At 41.5% G+C, this 19,118-nt stretch overlaps 1 protein-coding gene across 1 annotated transcript in view; it reads right to left on the bottom strand.

Moving 5' to 3' along the window:
* The window catches only part of slc25a21 (solute carrier family 25 member 21), an 87,326-nt gene that overhangs the window by 27,663 nt on the left and 40,545 nt on the right, over nucleotides 1–19,118 (bottom strand). The window lies entirely within an intron of this gene.

Raw genomic sequence — 19,118 nt, 5'->3', positions numbered from 1 at the left:
AATCTGTTCACAAAAATATAAACTACTGAACAAAAACAGATTGAATGGCAACAACATGAAGGCAACAAACAGCATATTTAACCAGTAATGATGTTTCACTAGACTGCGGAGGCCTAAAATATAGTAGGATTTGTCCTCTTTAATAATGATTTCCCTAAAATAGGTCCAGAGTGAAAGATACGAGGGTTTATTGGCACAATCAAATGTTTGTACAAGTTTTTATAGCCTTAGAATAAGGCTTTCCTATGCACATGAGGCAAGGGTCTTGCTTTACAGGGGACGCCATCACGGGATCATGGATGAGTTGTAGGGAGTTGTGAGAGAGCATTTACATCTTTGTGGTATGAGAAGGCCACCGTAGATCTGTGACGCACTTGGGAATCTGCAGTTTCTCTCATGAGAGAGATGTCACAAATTCTTACACACTGGACCTTTACGAACATAAAAGATCATTTTGTGACAAATTAAGCCACTTGTCTATGATGGATTTCTGCCACTCCCAATCCTGAGGAGAGATCTGACGGTGCAGGGGGCGGGGCCTGCCTGTCACACACACAGAGACACAGACCTGCTGCAACCAAGTCACAGTGGGGAGAGTTAAATGCCTCATGACTTCAGCTTGTGTTCCTGCTTAGCTTATAGACCGTGGTTGGGAAGCAGAGGGGAGACAGAGCAAAAGCTGTAGCTGCTTTGGGCTGACAAAATTTAATTTTACAAGCACTCAAATTGATCAGGAGAAGTCTGGACATTACACATTACTAGCTTTTTTTGTCTTGGCTAACCCTGCAGGTTAGTGGTATAGTGCCAGAAAGTGAGTGCCAAAATACATGCAAATAATTTCAGTGGTTTGATTACACCTGATATCCTTCATTATTTATATGATTACAAACTATTGTAAATAAATGATTTACAGATGTTTTAATTACAGTTCATTTAATTAAGTGGAAAACACTGTATAAGACAATTTAACGTTAATTTCCAGATCAACTGATAAATTAGAAAAACGTTGTATTCTTACATTTCTAATCTGATAGCACCAGGGAGTTTTGTGTGGAAATCTCAGTCAGATTATCACTCTGCCAAATTCAAGCATCGACTACTCCAGTGACTATTGGTCTTTTGAGTCCTGTTGCATCCTTTGCAGGAAAACGGTCCGAGTGATTTGATCCAATGAGATCTTTCCAAATATCCTTGCGAGCGACTATAACTTCCAACATTTTAAACAGCTGAAACCAACCAACCATGTCATCCACGCAAACCTGATACATGAGCAACGTGCCAGCAGCTGGAGAATCAATGCAGCCGGGTGATGATCAGTAAAGGACTCTGAGGTCTGAAACACATGGTAACTGTATGCATCTGTGTTGAAAAGCCACTGCTTTGGCACAGAGGCCCTCTGACTCAATCTGCTATTCTCACACTGCATCCTTTCCTGGTGCTCCAAGGGCTTCCCTTGCAGATTCCACCGTGTGTACACAGCTGCTGTGCTATATGGGCTCTTTCTAATTTGCTCAATTAAACATATTGTCTATAAAAGAGCAAGTCTTCTGGGGTTTTTCCAGGGAAGTAATTATCAAGTGAAATACCACAGAAAAATTACTTTGTCTACTGTTGCATCTTAATGTACGGATGGGAAAACCCAAAAAAAAAAAAATTAAATGTAAAAAAAAGAAAGAAAACTGAAGCTAACAGCAGGAAAGAGTCAAACAAAATTCCATCTGCTACGGCTCAGTTGACGTGACTGTGGTTGTTAATGATACTGCACTGAAAAGGTAAATACAAGCCTGCATTGGACATATCATTTTCAGGACTTTCTATTAGTAGGCCAACAGTAGAGATGAGTTGCATCAAATCTTTCAGCACGTAATCAGATTGCATGATGAAACCTAACCTGCCTGTCTGCTTGATCGACCTTTGCAAACAAAAGATGCTGGAAAGTGACCGAGCATGCTCCGACAGGCGATTAAGTGGAAGGAGAGGTTTCTACAGAACTCTCCAAACAGCATAGCTGGGTGCTTGTCGTGAGTCAAACAAAGTAAAAAAAATAAATAAATACATTTCTCCTGCAAACTTGTGTGAGAATGTTTAAATGCACTTATTGTAAGTCGCTTTGGATAAAAGCGTCTGCTAAATGACATGTAATGTAATGTAATGAGATACACTGTAAAGTAAAGCAGGGTTCACAGTATAGCAGAGAAACATATGCTGCAAATATTGATTTGGGGGAAGGAAAAAAATAATAATATTTGCTGGTAACTAATTCACAAATCTTTTAATCTCTCCTGATCTATTTGGATTAGACCTGCAGGCAAAATATTGTTCTCAAAGACCCACAGGCTTCACGGTAGGAATGCTGTTAGATCACTGTACAGGCTCAAACAACAATTTTAAAAACAAATCTGAAGGCAGAGATTTCATCCACTGGGCATTTTCGTGAGGACCATACATTTGTATGGTTATGTTTAGCAACAAATCCATGTACAAAATAATGGAGGGGTGTTTGTAATTACTCTTTACCCTTGGAAGTTCTTCTTTTGTGTTTTATGGCAGTTGGCATTTGTAAATGCCAACTTCCTCTTTTTTTCCTATGGCGAACCACTGAAACTAAATAGTATTTTCTAAATACATTTCAGAGCATTTCTCACTATGTGTTCAGTATGTGACTGTAAAATAAAAAACATTAAGCGTCTACATAAAAAAGGTAAGGGTGGGCGACAGGTTTCCAAATGCCCAACATGTCTACTTCAGTGTGTTAAAGTGGACGGGTGTGCATGTGTTTACTTCTCAAGCTTGTTAGTATCGGGTGTCTAACTGCAAAGATATGAGGTGAACATCAGGTGGCAATGACTGTTGTGTTGTATATCTAAGATGTCAGTTGCAGATTAAGTGATGACAAGTACAAATGCAAAACTCAGTCGTGTTTGTTTGAGCATCTGTCAAACGCCCTTGCAGATGACACACCTTAAGAACAGCTGATGGCAGATGAGAAAACAGAGTGTAGGAGTTTGAAGAAAGGCCCAACAGGAGAAACACTACGACCATAAACCTCGATTAACCCGTGTATTAGGGATGTTCCGATACCACGATAACAACTCAGATACTATTCCATCCATCATCGACCGCTTTATCCTCCACCGGAGGGTCGCTGGGGGTGCTGTGCCAATCTCAGCTGACATAGGGAGATAGGCGGGGTACACCCTGGACAGTTCTCCGATACTATTCCGATATAGTCATTTCAGACCATTTATGAACTATGAAGCTGTTAATCCACATTTGAGTCATTTCAAAGATATACTTCCGATCCAGTGATTTTGACCGGTATCGGACTGATACCGATACCAATTCCCATCCCTGCTGTGTATGACACGCTGCAGAGTGGTTTGTTAAAGTAAGGGGCCGTCCACACAGAAACGGGTTTCCTTGATGAGTATACTTTTTTTTTGCCAGAGAGGCACACAGAGACGGTGTTTTTCGAGGACAGGAAACAGTATTTTTTTGAAAACGCCTCTCAGATTGGGAAAATCTCAAAACGGCAGACTCGCGTTTCCGTGTAGACAGCGAATGCGATACTTTAGGAAAACCGTGACGTCATATTCCTCGCCGTCTCTTGTGCCGTCATACATTGTCTTATGTTTAAGTACTGTAAATGGAAAGTAACTAAAGTCAGTCTGAAAAGACGGATAGATATCACTTGAAGACGTCCTGGCTTTAGAAGTTTCACACACGGGGTGAAAAAAGTGGTGAATCGTAAAATTAAGAGGAGAAAACAAAACCTATTTTAAATTGTATTTACTGTGTAGTGGCTAAATATGCACACGGAAACAAACAGACATTTTTTCCCCCTTTCTTTCCCCTGGCTCAGTTCATTGCGTCTCCATTTCTGTTATTACATCTATTGTTTACAGCGTCTTCTTCTGCTTTACTGTATGATGTTAAAAATAATAGTTTCCGCATTTTGCCATTTCCGTGTAGATGTGTGACACTTCCTTTAAAAAAAAAAAAAAAAAAACATTCTGTACATAAGTCAATTCAGACACTTGTTAAAGGATTATCTTTAGGAGTAAGATAAATTAAGTGGAAGTGAGATGAATTAAAGAAAAAAGCTAAAAGGTTTTGTTGGTCCTTAGTCAAAACTAACAAAGAAGGATTTTCTGTGCTGTGCATGTAAACAGCAAGAGTGACTCTTTTTTTCCATTCCAGGGAAAGTGAGAGTCACTGACAAACAATGCTGTGCTCTGGCCTGTCACTCAAAAAAAGAAGAAGAAAAAAAAAGCTAGCGAGTAGGGCGTTTTATTTATACAACGCATGACAGCAGCACAAAAGACACAAGCTGTCCAAGCACTGCATTTTGATCTAATGAGGCTATGCTTAGTGGAGCATTTAATGACTGATATTTTAGAAGGTGATTGTTTTCTACTCCAGCATCAAAGGGATCAATCAATTTATATTCATAGTCATAATCGGTTTAGTGTCATGGAACCATCTTTGTGTCGAGGCCCGAGGACACCAAATGTATCCTTTCCACCACACCACAAGAGAGGCAGATTCTTGCACCACTGTGTCCCCCCCAGAGCATCATGCTCATCTAACTCCAGCTGTCAGCACATACTACCGTTTAATCATAGAGCAGAGCAGGAGTGAACCCACACACTCTTGGGAGCACTTCACACCCCACCATAGCCTCTGATGCACAGTTCAATTGCACCGATCTGCGAGCTTCATGTTTATTTACTCTCGCAAATGGAGTCGGGCCTCTCTTCTCTTCACAAAATTTTCCATCCACAGAAACAATTTATCTGTACAATGCTGCAGGTTCAATTCAATGGCCCATTGAAGGCTTCAGCGAAGGGGGTTATGCGGGGGAATCGGGCTACCAAATTGCTCAATTCATCGTACGATTTCTAAAGCGAAGACACGCCTCCTGCACCTGCAAGAACAGGCGTCATATCACAGCACCCTGCCACTTGGTTGATACCTTTGCTACGCAGCAGTGAGTGACATATTGTGATGGTCCAATATTTGAAGGTTCTTTTATTTCTGAATCACAATGGTACTGACAGGGCTTGTCATCCACTGCTTTGTCGAAGTGCTAATGACTGAGAAGAATCTGGACGGCAACCAAGACATTCTTACATATAGTGTACATAATGTGAGACTAATTTGCCACATATGCTTTCTACTCTAGGTGTGGCGTACAGGTGTAGGGGGAACAAATGAGCGTCAAAGACAGAGGTGAGATGTTTCTAAGATGCATCGTGATGCAAACAAGGATGATTCTGTATCAACGCAGTGACAGCATGTGTCCATACGACGTTGGTCGACTTTTCTGTTACCATCCTGAACTTTTCTTTTTGAGGAGAAATGTGTATTGTTCAGTGACACGGATACTGTGAACTAAAATGTGTTTATCTTGCGATACCTCAGTTAGCCCAGGATCGTTGCATCATTGTTACTGTAAGCAACGCATCACTTTTTGCGAGTTTCGCATCAGCGCCTGACTTCATTTTGGCACAGCGCTGACAGCATAAGTAGCCTTTTGACATCCATGAAAGTTGCTTTTGTTTCTGGTATCAGATAAGAACATTTGGCAGAAATGATGAGGCCATGTGTTACATAATATGAAGGGTTGCATCAACCCATATTCAGCTCGAGTGAATTTGTGTCAAAAATGCAGAGAGTCTGGAAAGGACCAAACAAGTCACCTAACTTGTTGGACTACGACTGCTATCGCCACATTGGCGAGCCATTCGAGGACATTTGACGACGTGTCTTCCACAGAAAGATTATACATCATGCAAATGATTTTCGTAGTTGTTTTTGGCCTGGGAATGCACACAGTTTGCTCCCACGCATAAAGTGAGAAAGAAAAACAATAGGGTGCCAGGGAGCGATTGCTCAACGGGTGCAGGTGTCATCCATCATGCTGAGACACACCGAATGACTAATTCACAGCCAGCCACAGGGAGAGAGTCACTGCCACAGGAAGCAAGACTCTCCGAGTTAAATAGACAAGTACATGGGAGACATACTGGCCGCTAATTTCACACGCTAACTTGACCCTGTAAAAGCTCTATTCGCTTAATTGTAGCTTAGTCGCCATTTTTCTTAACGTGTTAATAGGTTTCTTCATCACTCATTAAATAATTGATAGAGAGACTCCCCAGTTGATTGATATTTTCCAGCATTTTGACAAATGTCAGTCGACCTCTAACACTTGTTGTTTGACAGGGCCGCTTATACATATGAAGAAACCCTGAAAACAAAATAAAAAATAAAAAATAAAACAAAAACATAAATAAAAATGGTTTTGGAAAAATGCTACCAAACAACACATTTCCTGGTTTATTGAATGCCAGGGTAGATAATCATAGCTTGTTCTGCGGTTTCAAGGCCTGACATGAGAAATAAGAGTGTCATGATGACAGAGCGTCACCTCACAGGCCCACTCTGGTTTTAACACGAGCTCCTTGACTGAACCTGCAGGTGATATTGCATACCTCCATCTCCTCCATTAATACTTCTCAAAACACATCGGATCTGGAATGCTAAACAAACCCAGCGAGCTGCTGCTCCCCAGCAATTTGTCATCGGCAGCGCCTAAGCCAATGTGATATCCATCAGCAAGTAAAGTCAGGCACTCTGATTTAGAAACTCAGATTTCAGTTTCTTTTAATGCTTGCACAGAAATAGCGTAGTGCTGAAAGGATGAAGAATGCTGGTGGCGATAAATGGGGCCGTAAATAAAAAGATGTGCAGATAGAGAAGATAAAAAGTAATTCCACATTAGTGTCCACTTCACCTCAGATAATATCCGTGGCTGTGCGGATTTTTGTTGATCCTCTTTCATAACACACATACAATGAAGGCCTGACTCAATTTTCCTGGAGAATTAACGTGTTGCTTTATTCAAATACGAACCTAAATTGACAGGTGATGATAAATTCACACCCTTGGAAAATACTTGTGGTTGGCATAAACAAGGCAAATCTGGGAAGTGGATGATGTAAACGTGACATAAAAGGTACCCAAATAACACGAGGCTGGCCGACTTAGGTCGGGCCAATAAACTATAGTTACTACCAAGTGAGGCACACTATGGCATTGAAATACGGTCTTGGAGCCAAACCTGTTTATAAAGCAAACAGTCGGTGCAACAATTCCAAACTGATCACATTAAAGTTGAAATGGAGTATAAAACATTCTGATACAGTAAACGGCAAAAGCAATCCGTCATAAGAACATGTATATTACCTAACTGGGGGGCAAGGGTTTGTGGCAATGAAATGCCTGTAATTCCTATAATAAAAAAAAGTAATGCCATTAATGTGGAAAGAGACAACCATTACTAAAAGTGATTTATGCTCCAAATCCAACTCTGCTCCTTTGTCAGCAGTGGTTTAATCTATTCTCAGAAAATTAGTCAGGGGGGGAGAAAAAAAACATGAAGAAAAGGGGTGGAGGGGGAGAGAACATATTATCCCGCTCTCCTAAAGCAAACACAAGTGTGGAGGAACTGATTATGTAGGAATTTACATATTTATAAGGCCTTTTAATGGCCCAAAACATCTGGAAGCAGAAGGAGACACAGCGAGGGAGAGCGAGCACTATTAATCACAGATATCACTAATCAGACTTCCTCTCATGGGACGCACAGAAGCATCTCAGTTAACTCCCCAAACGGTCCCTAATTCTGCTCATGAAAAAAGCTCAAAAGGGTGCTTAGAAAAACAAGCAGGGTCATCTTTAATGACAGTTGGGTTTTTTTGTTTGTTTTTAGTGCAAGCATTCAGAGGGGGCATGTGTGTTGGCTACTGGTGCCGCTGTGTTTAACGTCTCAAAGTGTACAGTAGGTGATCAGAGTTTCTAACTGTGAATTACATAAACAATTCCATATCATAATATCCCCCGCCTTTTGCCGTATGTCAGCTGGGAATGGCACCATTGTCATTGCGTTGTGTAATGGCGTCAGATGAACCAAACTCGTGTTGGCATTGTATAATTTACTTTTCAACGTGCCAACAACTACATACAGTGTCTTCTGACAGACAAACAAGGCTTTACAGTAACTGTTATGTTGCCTCCTAATGACTTGGCATGCTTTAGACAGCAAGTCTTTTCTGTTTTCCATATGGAAGACGGCGTCTTTGAGAATTTAGCATATATGGACAGGATTATTTTGAAAGCCAGATGAAGAAACCTGTTTTCAGAAATAGCCACTTATGTGTGGACTGGGCCCCAGACATGTGTATTTAGTTCAGGTTGGATGACAACATTTAAATGGATTATAATTATTCATTAGGCAAAAATGTATTCTCAGGAAACAAATCCCAACAAGACTATTGTTTTATGGAAGGAATTTGATTATAATATCCCCCCAAAAGTCTAAAAATGAAAAACAAGTTTCCCAACACAGCAAATTGACTGTTACCCATCCCCTATGGTGAACTGGAGTTCTTAACACAGACATGTATATCCTGCAGAGCCTCTGCACATCCTATTTACACATCAGTGGCTGACCACGCATGACTTGAGATGACAAAGAGCCTGGCGAGACGAGAGTATACATACATTTACTGAACAAGATATTGTGGCCAGTTCTTATAACAGCCGGCCAACGCCTTATTCAAATCAACACACTGTCTGTTTCTTCATTGTATTCCTCTTTACCAAATAAGACAACTAAACTTGAAATTCATTACACACTATACTCTATATGCCAACATATCCTGATGTATTGATGTTTCAGTGGAGTTTGCTGTCTACAGTTTAGATTTATCGTTGGAAGGCATGCGTCATAGTGCATTTTTTTCCCACTGGCAATACACGGAGACAGCTCGGGTATGTCCCTGTCTGTCAAACTTGAGATGAACTCTCTGATACTGTGTGTGTGCGCGCTGTTGACTGGGTCAAGGTCTGTGCTGCCAAGAGTTGACTAATGATTAGTTAGTGACAGACTGACAGGCAGACCGTGCCGACGGTGCAGCTGTCAGTGTCAGAGTCTACCTTCCCCATTACTGTCACTGTTTTCTTCACACCTGTGGTCCCATTTTCTTTTTCTTTTAAATGCCTTCAGATGCAAATCGCTGCACCAGCAGCAAGGAAGTGGGCGACAGGAGGGGAAGCAAAGGGGACAAAATGGATGCAAAACCTGGTGTAACTGATGTTTGGGAGGAAGTGCTCCGTGACATCTCAGTCGGATTTCTCACACAATGATAGCTTTTTAAACAAATTGTCTCCAACTCCTGCGGGGACACCTGTCACCATCTAAATAAACCTCATAATCCTGCAACAATGGCTGGAGAGACTGAAATGTAGATCAACAAAGGTGACATGCAACATGCAGTGGCTCCAGAAACCAGGGGGTCATGACCTACGGCTAATGGGTAATAAGACAATTTACACAACTGCAACTGAAAAAAACAGCTCATAAGTTAAAAAAAATTGCTCTTTGAGTTTGAGGATTTCCACAAGTTTTATATATTTTTAGATATAATTACATAGAGAAATTTCTTTTCAAATGGAAAGTGTAAAAGATAGGGGCAAACATGGCCACAACAGTTTTGTTTTACAAGAAATATGAGGTTAAAATTTAAAGGAACATCAAAATAAAAGCTTAAAAAAAGAAAACTGGGTAGAAAACCTATGACTTGTTCTCATGAAATGGATCCATTACAGTTTGTTCGGCAAAGCACTCAACCAGAAAACATCTACATTGCACACCGACATTGGAAATCTGTTTTTTTTTTTTGAAATCACAGACACATATCTGGCCCTTGTTTCAACACTTACGGAATGTTAGCAGTTTTTTCACAAGAAATTGCAGCCAGATACTTAAATTACTATCTGCCTCTACAGGCCTTTCAAAACATTTGCTAAATCAACTGCTGAAAAACACACAATTCAAAAAACAAAAAAAAACAACCTGACATGTTATCATACCAAAGTCTAACATTAAGACATTACTGATGAATCCAAAAACCAACAGCTCACCCTCATTAAAACGTTTACTGCTATAATTTGTTTTACAATCTAATCAACACAACCAATAAAAGAACTAGTTCTGAAGCTCAAAATACATAGATGTACTGTTTAACTGAACTGTTGGGATTTAAATCAATTTAACAAATCATGCAATTTACAAAAGGATGAACTTTTGACATATGTAAAAACAAGGAGCTGCATCAAGATCATACAGCGGGGGGAAAAAAACTGATTTAACTCAAAATTCCTGTGCAAAATGTTTTATTTTGGTAATTTAGCACTGAGTTAGATGTTTTCTTGATTTCTTAAACCATTCAAAAATGACCCGACTTCAGAGAAACAGAACTGAAATAACTTAAACTGGTGGGGACACTACAAAGTTTCTATGACAAGTAAAACTAATGACATTGTTTTAATGAAACGTCTGAAATGGCAAAACCACTTGTAGATCTAGTCAAAAAAGTGCACAAAAAGACCTGAATAACTGGTATTAATTAATATTATATTAAATGAATGATGGTGTTAAATAACATTTTAAATATGTTCAAACATCTGGAACATGGTGGAAAAACTCATCTAGGGCTAAAACCACTGGAGCATGGCTCTCATTTTAACATGGTGGCGTTGAACGTACGCAGCGGACATCGAACACAGCGAACCACTCGAAACTTCAACGTTTCAATGTTGTAAAATACTTTTTTTGAGCTTGCACAGAGCACAAGGAACAATCCATTATGGTAAGCCTGTACATGATGCTGCTGAGTGATGTGAAGCAGAATGGTAAATGGGTTGTAAGTGGACTCTCCACTGTAGACACCACAATCATTAACCTCACCACCACGTCACCACATCACTATAACATAATCACCACTATTGACACACCCACCCAGCCTATAACCTCCAGTCTTCAGCCAATTCACCTTGTGTAAACAAAGACCTACACCTCATCCCATCCCCAACTCCCAGAGGGGAGAGCTGTGTCATTACTGTCACCTAGTGGACAGTGTGGAGACAGAGATAAATGCACAGAGATGAAGAGAAAGATGGAAAAGACATGTCAGAACCACACAAAGGATGGCTCAGAGCCTGAGAGAGACAAAAACCAGCTGCACAATGCATATTACATTTAATCTAGAAAGAAAAAGAAAACAGTAAATCATCCATTGGAATAGTCACTTTTGAAAAATTGGTTTATCCAAATCCAATCACAAAAACTAAAGAAAAAAATCTACCCTCTTCATGGTAATTATTCAGAATCCTGTTACTTTATAAAACAAGAGAAAAAAAAAAGTAGCAGAGCTGACCACTTGACCAAAACAAGAGGCTCACCTGTGTCCATAAAAGCTGATAATAAAGCCAATAATTGGGAGAGAACAGCAGTAATGGAGTTTTAGTGCGGCAGTAAATTCTTTAATTAGTTGTTAACACCCTTGTGTCTGTATGGATAAGCAGAGGCTTAACCCCCCCCCCACACTGCTCATGAGAACAGACTGCAGAGACGCTCAGGCTGACTCATCTTTTTGACCATCACCTTTAGATTCAACAGTTTGTTGAGCACCTGTACGTCAAAAAGCACACACCACTGGGAGGCATCGACGGTTACAAAAGCTGTCCCTGGGCTAAAGATGAAGTTTGAGGCTGAAAATACTTTCAGGGTAGAGATCGTCTGTGGGCCCCGGCTTCTTGCCACCTGGAAGAAAACCCTTGCTGGCTGACGTTTCGGGATGCATCATGGTAGGGACATTCTCCAAACATACAATCTTTGCGGGTAAAGAAAAAGGCTGCAAGGTAGATAAATGCAAATGATGCAAGGACTGAAAAACCAGCGGACATTCCTGAGGAGTGATACGATCTTTCAGGCCACAAACCATCCACGGTAGGAGTGATACAGTAGAGGAGAGAGTGAATAAGCCGACAGGGTGGTCTGTCTATTCTGTGCTGGGTTGGCTGATGGACGTAAGGAGGGAAAAGGAGGAGAGCCACAAGGCTGCAGTAGTCGCAGGGGCAGGACCTGTGGCAGCAGCAAAAAGGGAAGAACCCGCATGGTTCACTCTTAAGCCGGGCAAGTTAAAGGCAGGAAGCCATTACCAATGTGTAAATGCACTCAGCCATCACTGCTTAAACACAGTCGAAATATGCTCCAGCACATGAAAAAGAGTAGGGTGTGGGAGGAAGTCTGTTCTATTCAAACCAAAACAGGCCTTTCTTGTCCCCTTCAAATAAAAGAATCCAGGACAAGTGAAGGCCCTGCACAAGTCGACCAGCTTCACACATATTGTTGAGCTGCATCTCTTTCCAAACATTGCATAACGCAGCTCCAGATGCACGCCCGTGGTTTGGGTCTGATGAGAGACCGTGATTGTGTTACATACAGCGGCGGTTTGATGCAATAATTACGCAATCAGCAGCACAGGTTTGTGTTATGTCTATAATTTATCAACATTATTTGAAATGGAGTAATTAATTGTCGCAGGCGGGCGGGCTTAATGGCTCACTGTGTGACAAGGCATATCTGATGGCTTTTGTTTAGGCAGATGGCCCTGTGCCACGTCGCTCACCCAGCACAAGGGAAACCAAACTCGAGCTTAATCACAATACAGGCTTTGCCTATGGCCTATCAGTGCTTCTTTTTAAGTCATACACAAACAGACTACAGATCTCCAGATAGGGGAGCGGATTCAGAGAGGCCCAGTTCTCCCACACGGCATGCATCGAAATAAAGTGTAAGCAAAAAAAGGAGGGCAAACTACAGAAATCAAGCAAATATAAAACAAACATGGCGTTATTCCTGCAATCTGAGGCGGCTAAGTCAAGATTTGTATATGTGATCAAATGTCACTCAAGCTGGAAATGAGAGGCAATGCTCTCTAGTTGTTGTCATTACAGAGACAAACCCCGGAGCTGCTCCACTGGCACTGAATGGCGGAATGGCTTTCTCAACTAACTCAGTGTCCGAGGTGATGCCGAGGAAGGTCAAGCAAACATTCTTTGAGTCCATAAGTCTCCGATTCATTGTCAATGGAGCAGAGCCATGTTTTGTCTCGTGACGGCGTCAGATTATAGCCTTGGTTCTTTGGTTTCTGGCTTTGTGAGAGACTTATTGCAGGTAGCTAAAAGAACCAAAGATCACAGCAACACGGATGCAGGCAGCTGCATTTAGAAAGAACTATTTCTAACTTTGAATGTAAACTAAAGGAGCACTGCTGTGCACGAGAGGTAATCTTTGTCAGACGTAAAACAAGACACTGTCCACAGATGAGAGGAAAACAGGAATACTGAGCTCGACCGAGTTCCTTTCACATGTGTGGATGCAACATTGTTAATGAAATTCAGAAACACGCAAGAGAAATAACTCCATCATCCTATAATTGAGGGGTCAAGATCTCCTCGATGGACAAACTCCAACTGAACCATGCATAAATGTGGTGGTTGCTTTTATCCTGCGATTTGTCAGAAAAGCTGAAATAACTCCAAAACTGTCAGTGGAATTATAAATGAGAAGCAGTTTGGAGAAAAAGGGCGGAAGGTCTCAGAATAATAAAAATCGAAAAAGAGACTTGTGAGGCGCTCCAAAAGGCAACAGATCGTTTAAAACGTTCGATTAATAAAATGGACTAATGTTTAAATTCAAACAACAAGAATTAGTGGAGTATTCTGAAGTTTTAAGGCATTTCATTTTTTATTACAAAAGGAGTGTATTTTTTCAAAGAATAAACTCAAACATGGTGGTGAAATCTTGATTTATAGATTTCAGGGATTGTTTTTACTTTTCCATCAATTGGAAATAAAGTTTTGGGTTTTCTTTTAGGGTTTGGATATATAAAGGTTCATAAAATTAACAGATGACACCTTGGCTCAGACTCCCTGCAATGTGTGGGGGCTCCTGTGCAGGAGCAAATCAGGTCTTGGGACAGATCCTAACATGTCTTAAAAGGATCAGTCAGTTTGCTTATGTTTAGCCATCGCTGAGGCCAGTTTGGCGACAGTAGTTGCATGGCCTGTGTACATTTGAAGCAGGAGCAAAGCGCTGCGGTGTGAGAGCAGCAAATGCTTTTTGGGCACTGGCTTTGCTATGACAGATGCGGACGATGAACTCTTGACACTGGCTCGACCGGTTTATGTTCAACATGTGTGTGTCCGTTACTGTCTCTGGTTTCCAGAAGGCTGCCCTGGCTGGTTAACTGCGAGCATAGGTATGTGCGGTTCTGTGTATGTCTGTGTTTGTCTGCGTGGAGGCCAGGGAGAGATGAGAGGAGCAGCAGGATCTGCAGCTATCTGGGAGGTTGAGTGTAATGACACACGGGGGACAGATTAGGTTCCTGTCCATCAGGAAGACTCTGATTTACAGCCATGCTGACCAGCCGGCCTGCCCTCCACCCAAAGCAAACACTCACAGAAAACACCACCGCCTCTGTGTGGTGGCAGCTGGTGGGCTATAACACATGTTGCGTTTGGCTACATCGCTCACGGCCACGTTTTAGGTTTTAACATCAGTGCGACGGTAATTGTTGAAGTGCTTTTGGAAAAACAACTTAGTCAACTTTAAAGTGAAATTCATCGTGCAAGTGCATATGAGGAAATGTCGGTCCAGAATACATAATGCTATGCATGCTGCTGCTTTACCGCCTATACCTCCCAAAGAACAGTGAAAGAAGGGAGATGGACACATCTATTAAACTAGATGTCAACCCCAAACACAACAATGATTAATCACACGCTGCAAATTATAAGCACCTGTATGAAGCAAAGGCCTCACCCACCGTCTGACTACATGCTTTCACTCTCTCAGACAGCCACTTTGCCACCTCCACAACCCCGCTGGCCCCTTCCCTTCCCGCTGAACCCCCCCCCGCCTCACTCACACCAAGAGGAAGTACGCCTAAAAAGGAATAAGTCTGCATACACAAAAGGCCATTTTAAATGATAACCTCTATGAAATGATAGATGTTCATTGCAAAAATGCAAACTAAATATCTGATACTTAAATGTAGATCAATATAAAGAGATGTAGCCGTCTTATCGCAATATATCAAAAGGTTCAGTATAAGCCATTGTAAAAAAATCAATCAAAACTTAAAACATGAATATTTTCCAGTTTCTTTGCTCCATATAACAAAGAAATCATTAAAACTGAATCACTAACAAAACCAGACATTTGACAACATCATCATTTCCAGGTTTGGGGAACACTTTTTCAACATTTTCTGACATTTCGAGGACCAAACAATTACTCGATTTATCAAATAAAAGAAAACAATCAACTGACTAATTGATTATGAAAAGAAATGGTTAGTTGCAGCCCTGTATGTTTATGGATTACACAAACACGAGGCATAAGACATGAAATTACTTTGAAGTTTTTCCCTCAGATGTATGAAATATTTATGTTTTACTTGTTTTATTTGTTGCTTTGATCATAACAAATAAAAAGCACACTTTATTGCTTTCTTCAACGTTCATTCAAGAGCAAAAATCTTCCTTTATTTAGTTAATGACATTTATGATAAAAAATGACCAATATCAAGTATCATTTTCCAACACACTTATTCAACTCAGAAGACGGTGGCCCTGAATTCATTATGTTAAAAAGCCAGTCCTGCTGATAGGCACACAGCCTGATGTGAGGAAATGTGAGTTTGATTAATGTAGCCAAAATTGAGCTGTGCAGACTTCTCCCCAGCCCCAGTTAAAGGAGTCGCCTACCATCAGGCTCAAAAGGCACAAAGCAGCAGAGCAGGCTCTCGGGCCTGCACCGCTCCCCAACACTTCCCAGCAAATCTGCAGCAGACTTTCTCTCTCCTGCCACACTAAACAAATGCGGCCCCTGCCTGGACCTGAATTTATCTAGCTGGCACACGGCGCTCTAAATGAAAACCATATTCTTGATAGCTTACACAACAGAGGGAGATGTGCTTTGTGTTTTGTGTCCATATATCAAATAGACCTGGGCTGGCTTGTCTCTGTCTGCGATGTTCCAGTGCTCTTAAACTAGCCAGAACACAGCAGGCAGGCAAGAGCAACAAGGCCAGTGAAGCAGACTGTATCGAGTGCTCGTCCCAGGAGAAGGACCATCTCACGAAGCCCAGCTGGCTCCAGAAAAAAAAGAAAACTGCAACCCAGGAAATCTCTCGCCCTGAGAGAAATTAAGGGAGCGTGCCCCACCACCGCACATCTAGAGGGTCTAGAGGTGGAGAGGTAGAGGGGGAGAGAAGGGAGGGCTATAGAGGGAGGAAGGGGAAAAGCAAAGCTGAGCAACTCGGAGAGCCCCCAGGTACCTGCCTGTACAGTCGCCTCTCTCTAAATGTTTACTTTGGACCAGACTGGCGGCCAACTGGTTGCAATTGACCCTCTACCAGGACGAGTTAGAGAGTGAACATGAGACTTTTCCTTCTGGGAAAAAGATGGAGGAAAGCCACACACATACACAAACCCTAAAGCACACACGCAAAGATGAAAAGCAAAACACACAAACACAAATTGACGCAAATAAAACCCTTGCAACCCGTTTTGCGCAGCACAAAGCATCAGATAACAAAAAGAAAAAAAAAAAAAGCACAAAAGTCTCAAAAACAAGTCAAGAAAAAATATGCAGAACTATACCCGCAAAACTATACAAGTCCACCTGTCACAGGTGTTAAATCTCTGGCCTGCTGACACTCAGACTGGTGGAAAACGGAGTGGCTGGCACACGGGACCAGCAAAGTCAGACACTGTCAGCATCAAATCAAAAAAAGTGCACTTTCCTTCAGACCTGGAGCCCTACTCTGCCATCCCACGTGTTAACTGGCTGGTCGTCCACTCAACAGCAGGGAGCGGCTTGGATGTGATGGAGGAAGGTTGAGGAGAGGAGGCCTTCTGGCCACATAGACTAAATAAAACCCCTTAATCCTCATAAACTGCTCCATATGAGTATTACATCCCTAACTCTGCACAGGACTTCCAAAGGGAATGGAACTCATTTTGTGGCTAAAGCATTACCAGGATTCCTGCAGTTGCTGGCTGGCTTCTATAATAGGTTACGTGTTCTGCTAAGGCCGACTCTGATGCAAACCCTCAATTTCCCTGCAAATATCGATGACAGAATGCGCTTATGATGAAAAATGTCCCGGAAAATGTAAATGAGGGGGGGCCGGCTATGAAATGACTGCTGTGTGTCCACACTGGCAAAGCATGTTGCCCCGACAAGGATACAAACTAAATATGAACAAGCCCTTTAGGGATCTGCAGCGCCAAAAGATGTTGGGCTAAGAAAATACTCCACATACCACCCACTTGCTTAACATGACCATACAGGTCTGCACAGTCGATATAATTCATCAATTAAAATCACGCTTTAAATAAACACGTCTGTGAACACTTCCCTTGTCAGCTGGTCTATTCATACTTAGCACGCAAACCCCACTCAGTGCACACCTGAGCAGTGTAAGCATGCATCGGCCCGGGCAGGAAACAAGGGAAAGGGGGGAAAGGGGGAGGGGGGGAGCGGGGCAGGTAGGCATTTCACTCCCGGCCAGTCATTTGTCACAATTGTCACAGAATGCACAAACACAAATTACTGAATTATAACGGCGGATGTGTGCGTCTTGCCTTGGCTAAATCAAGGCAGCGCTGGGAGCTGTCATAACAGAGGGCTGGTGTCTGGGCCACCGTGCGGGTGGAGGAGGTGGCCCGAGTTTCTGTGACCGTTGGTCTATCCGTTACAGGCGTTTGCGGGTAAACACAATGTGAATGCATGAATGACGGATAAAGAGGGAGGGAGGACAAATGAAAACATGGACAAATACTGTGGGCAGAGAGAAGGAGAGTTGGTGTAATGGTTAAAAGGTGCTAGTTAGCTTAAAAATAAAAATACCTCTATACAATATACCATTGTCACTATAATTGATTTATTGCTGGAGCAAAGTGTTTGTAGAAAGATTTATAAAGACGACAAAAACCATTTAAAAAAAAGAAAGGTTGAATAAAGCTAAAACAATTATTTGAATTCTTTTTTGGAAGTGTTGGAAATATTTGAAAAGACATACATTACACATTAAATATATTACTCATTTTGATAAAATATGTTATTAAAGTTTATTCATCTTTTCCCAACATTGTGACCATGGTATACAATATATGAGCCGGGCATTTTACCGTAGGAAAGCTTAAGCAAACATTTAAATATTTAACTTAAAAGAAAAGACTGGATTCTACTTCCTTATTAGCTTTTCACTCTTCAGAAAGCTATCAGAGAATGTGGAGGTTTCACTGTGAACTCCTGCTTTTAGACTAAGGATTCTATTTGCCATTAGGTTGAAATGCTCAAATGTAAAAAAGCAGGGGTTTTGTTGTTGTTTTTTTATTGGAAAAATGATTTAGACGTCAGTATTATGTAATTATAATGTAATTATAAATCCCCAGTGTTGCTAAAAGCAGGATTGGTGTTTGTCAGAGTTGGTGTATGTTGTATAGGGAGTGTGTGTGTGTGTGTGTGTGTGGAGGTGAACCACACAGGTACGGTGGGCCAGACACAGGAAACGTATTAACATGGACCAACGTTTACTCTCCTAACCACAGTGTGGCCCACAGGGACAGGGATAGAAAGCTGAAACCAAAGGCGCCCTCTCTCTCTCTCTCTCTCTCACTCTCACTCACACACACAAACCACTTTGGGGAACGTTACATAGACTTGCATTAATTTCTCTGAGACTTAATCAGATCCACCGCTTGCCCTTTACCACTGATCTTAAAATCCATCTGAATTTTCCCAAATTCTGTCCCCAAAACACCAAATTATCCCCAGGTATTTGCTCTAAAAAGCCACGGTTACCTACAAAAAGGTAGACTATGACACACAGTTTTGCAGCAGAGTATTGATTTCCAATTCATTTGGTCAGCCTCGCCAAAGTCTCACCTGTCAATGCACAACAACCCGAACCACAATTCACATCTTGATCTCAACTTTAACCACAGCCTAAGAAATGAGGTTCTGCCTCATTAGGAGCAGGCTTTGGTCTCCATGAGGACTACTGGTCCTGAAAAAAGTTGATGTTTGTACCAGATAAGGTAACAGAGGAAACTAATAAAGCACGCACGCACACACATACACACACACACAAAGACGTACATGTAAGTCCAAATATAAACAGACCGTTAAA

Source organism: Solea solea, chromosome 18 (genome assembly GCF_958295425.1).
Source record: "Solea solea chromosome 18, fSolSol10.1, whole genome shotgun sequence".
Taxonomy (NCBI): Eukaryota; Metazoa; Chordata; class Actinopteri; order Pleuronectiformes; family Soleidae; genus Solea; species Solea solea.
Note: the sequence above shows the minus strand (reverse complement) of the source record. Positions and strands in the feature narration are given on the sequence as shown.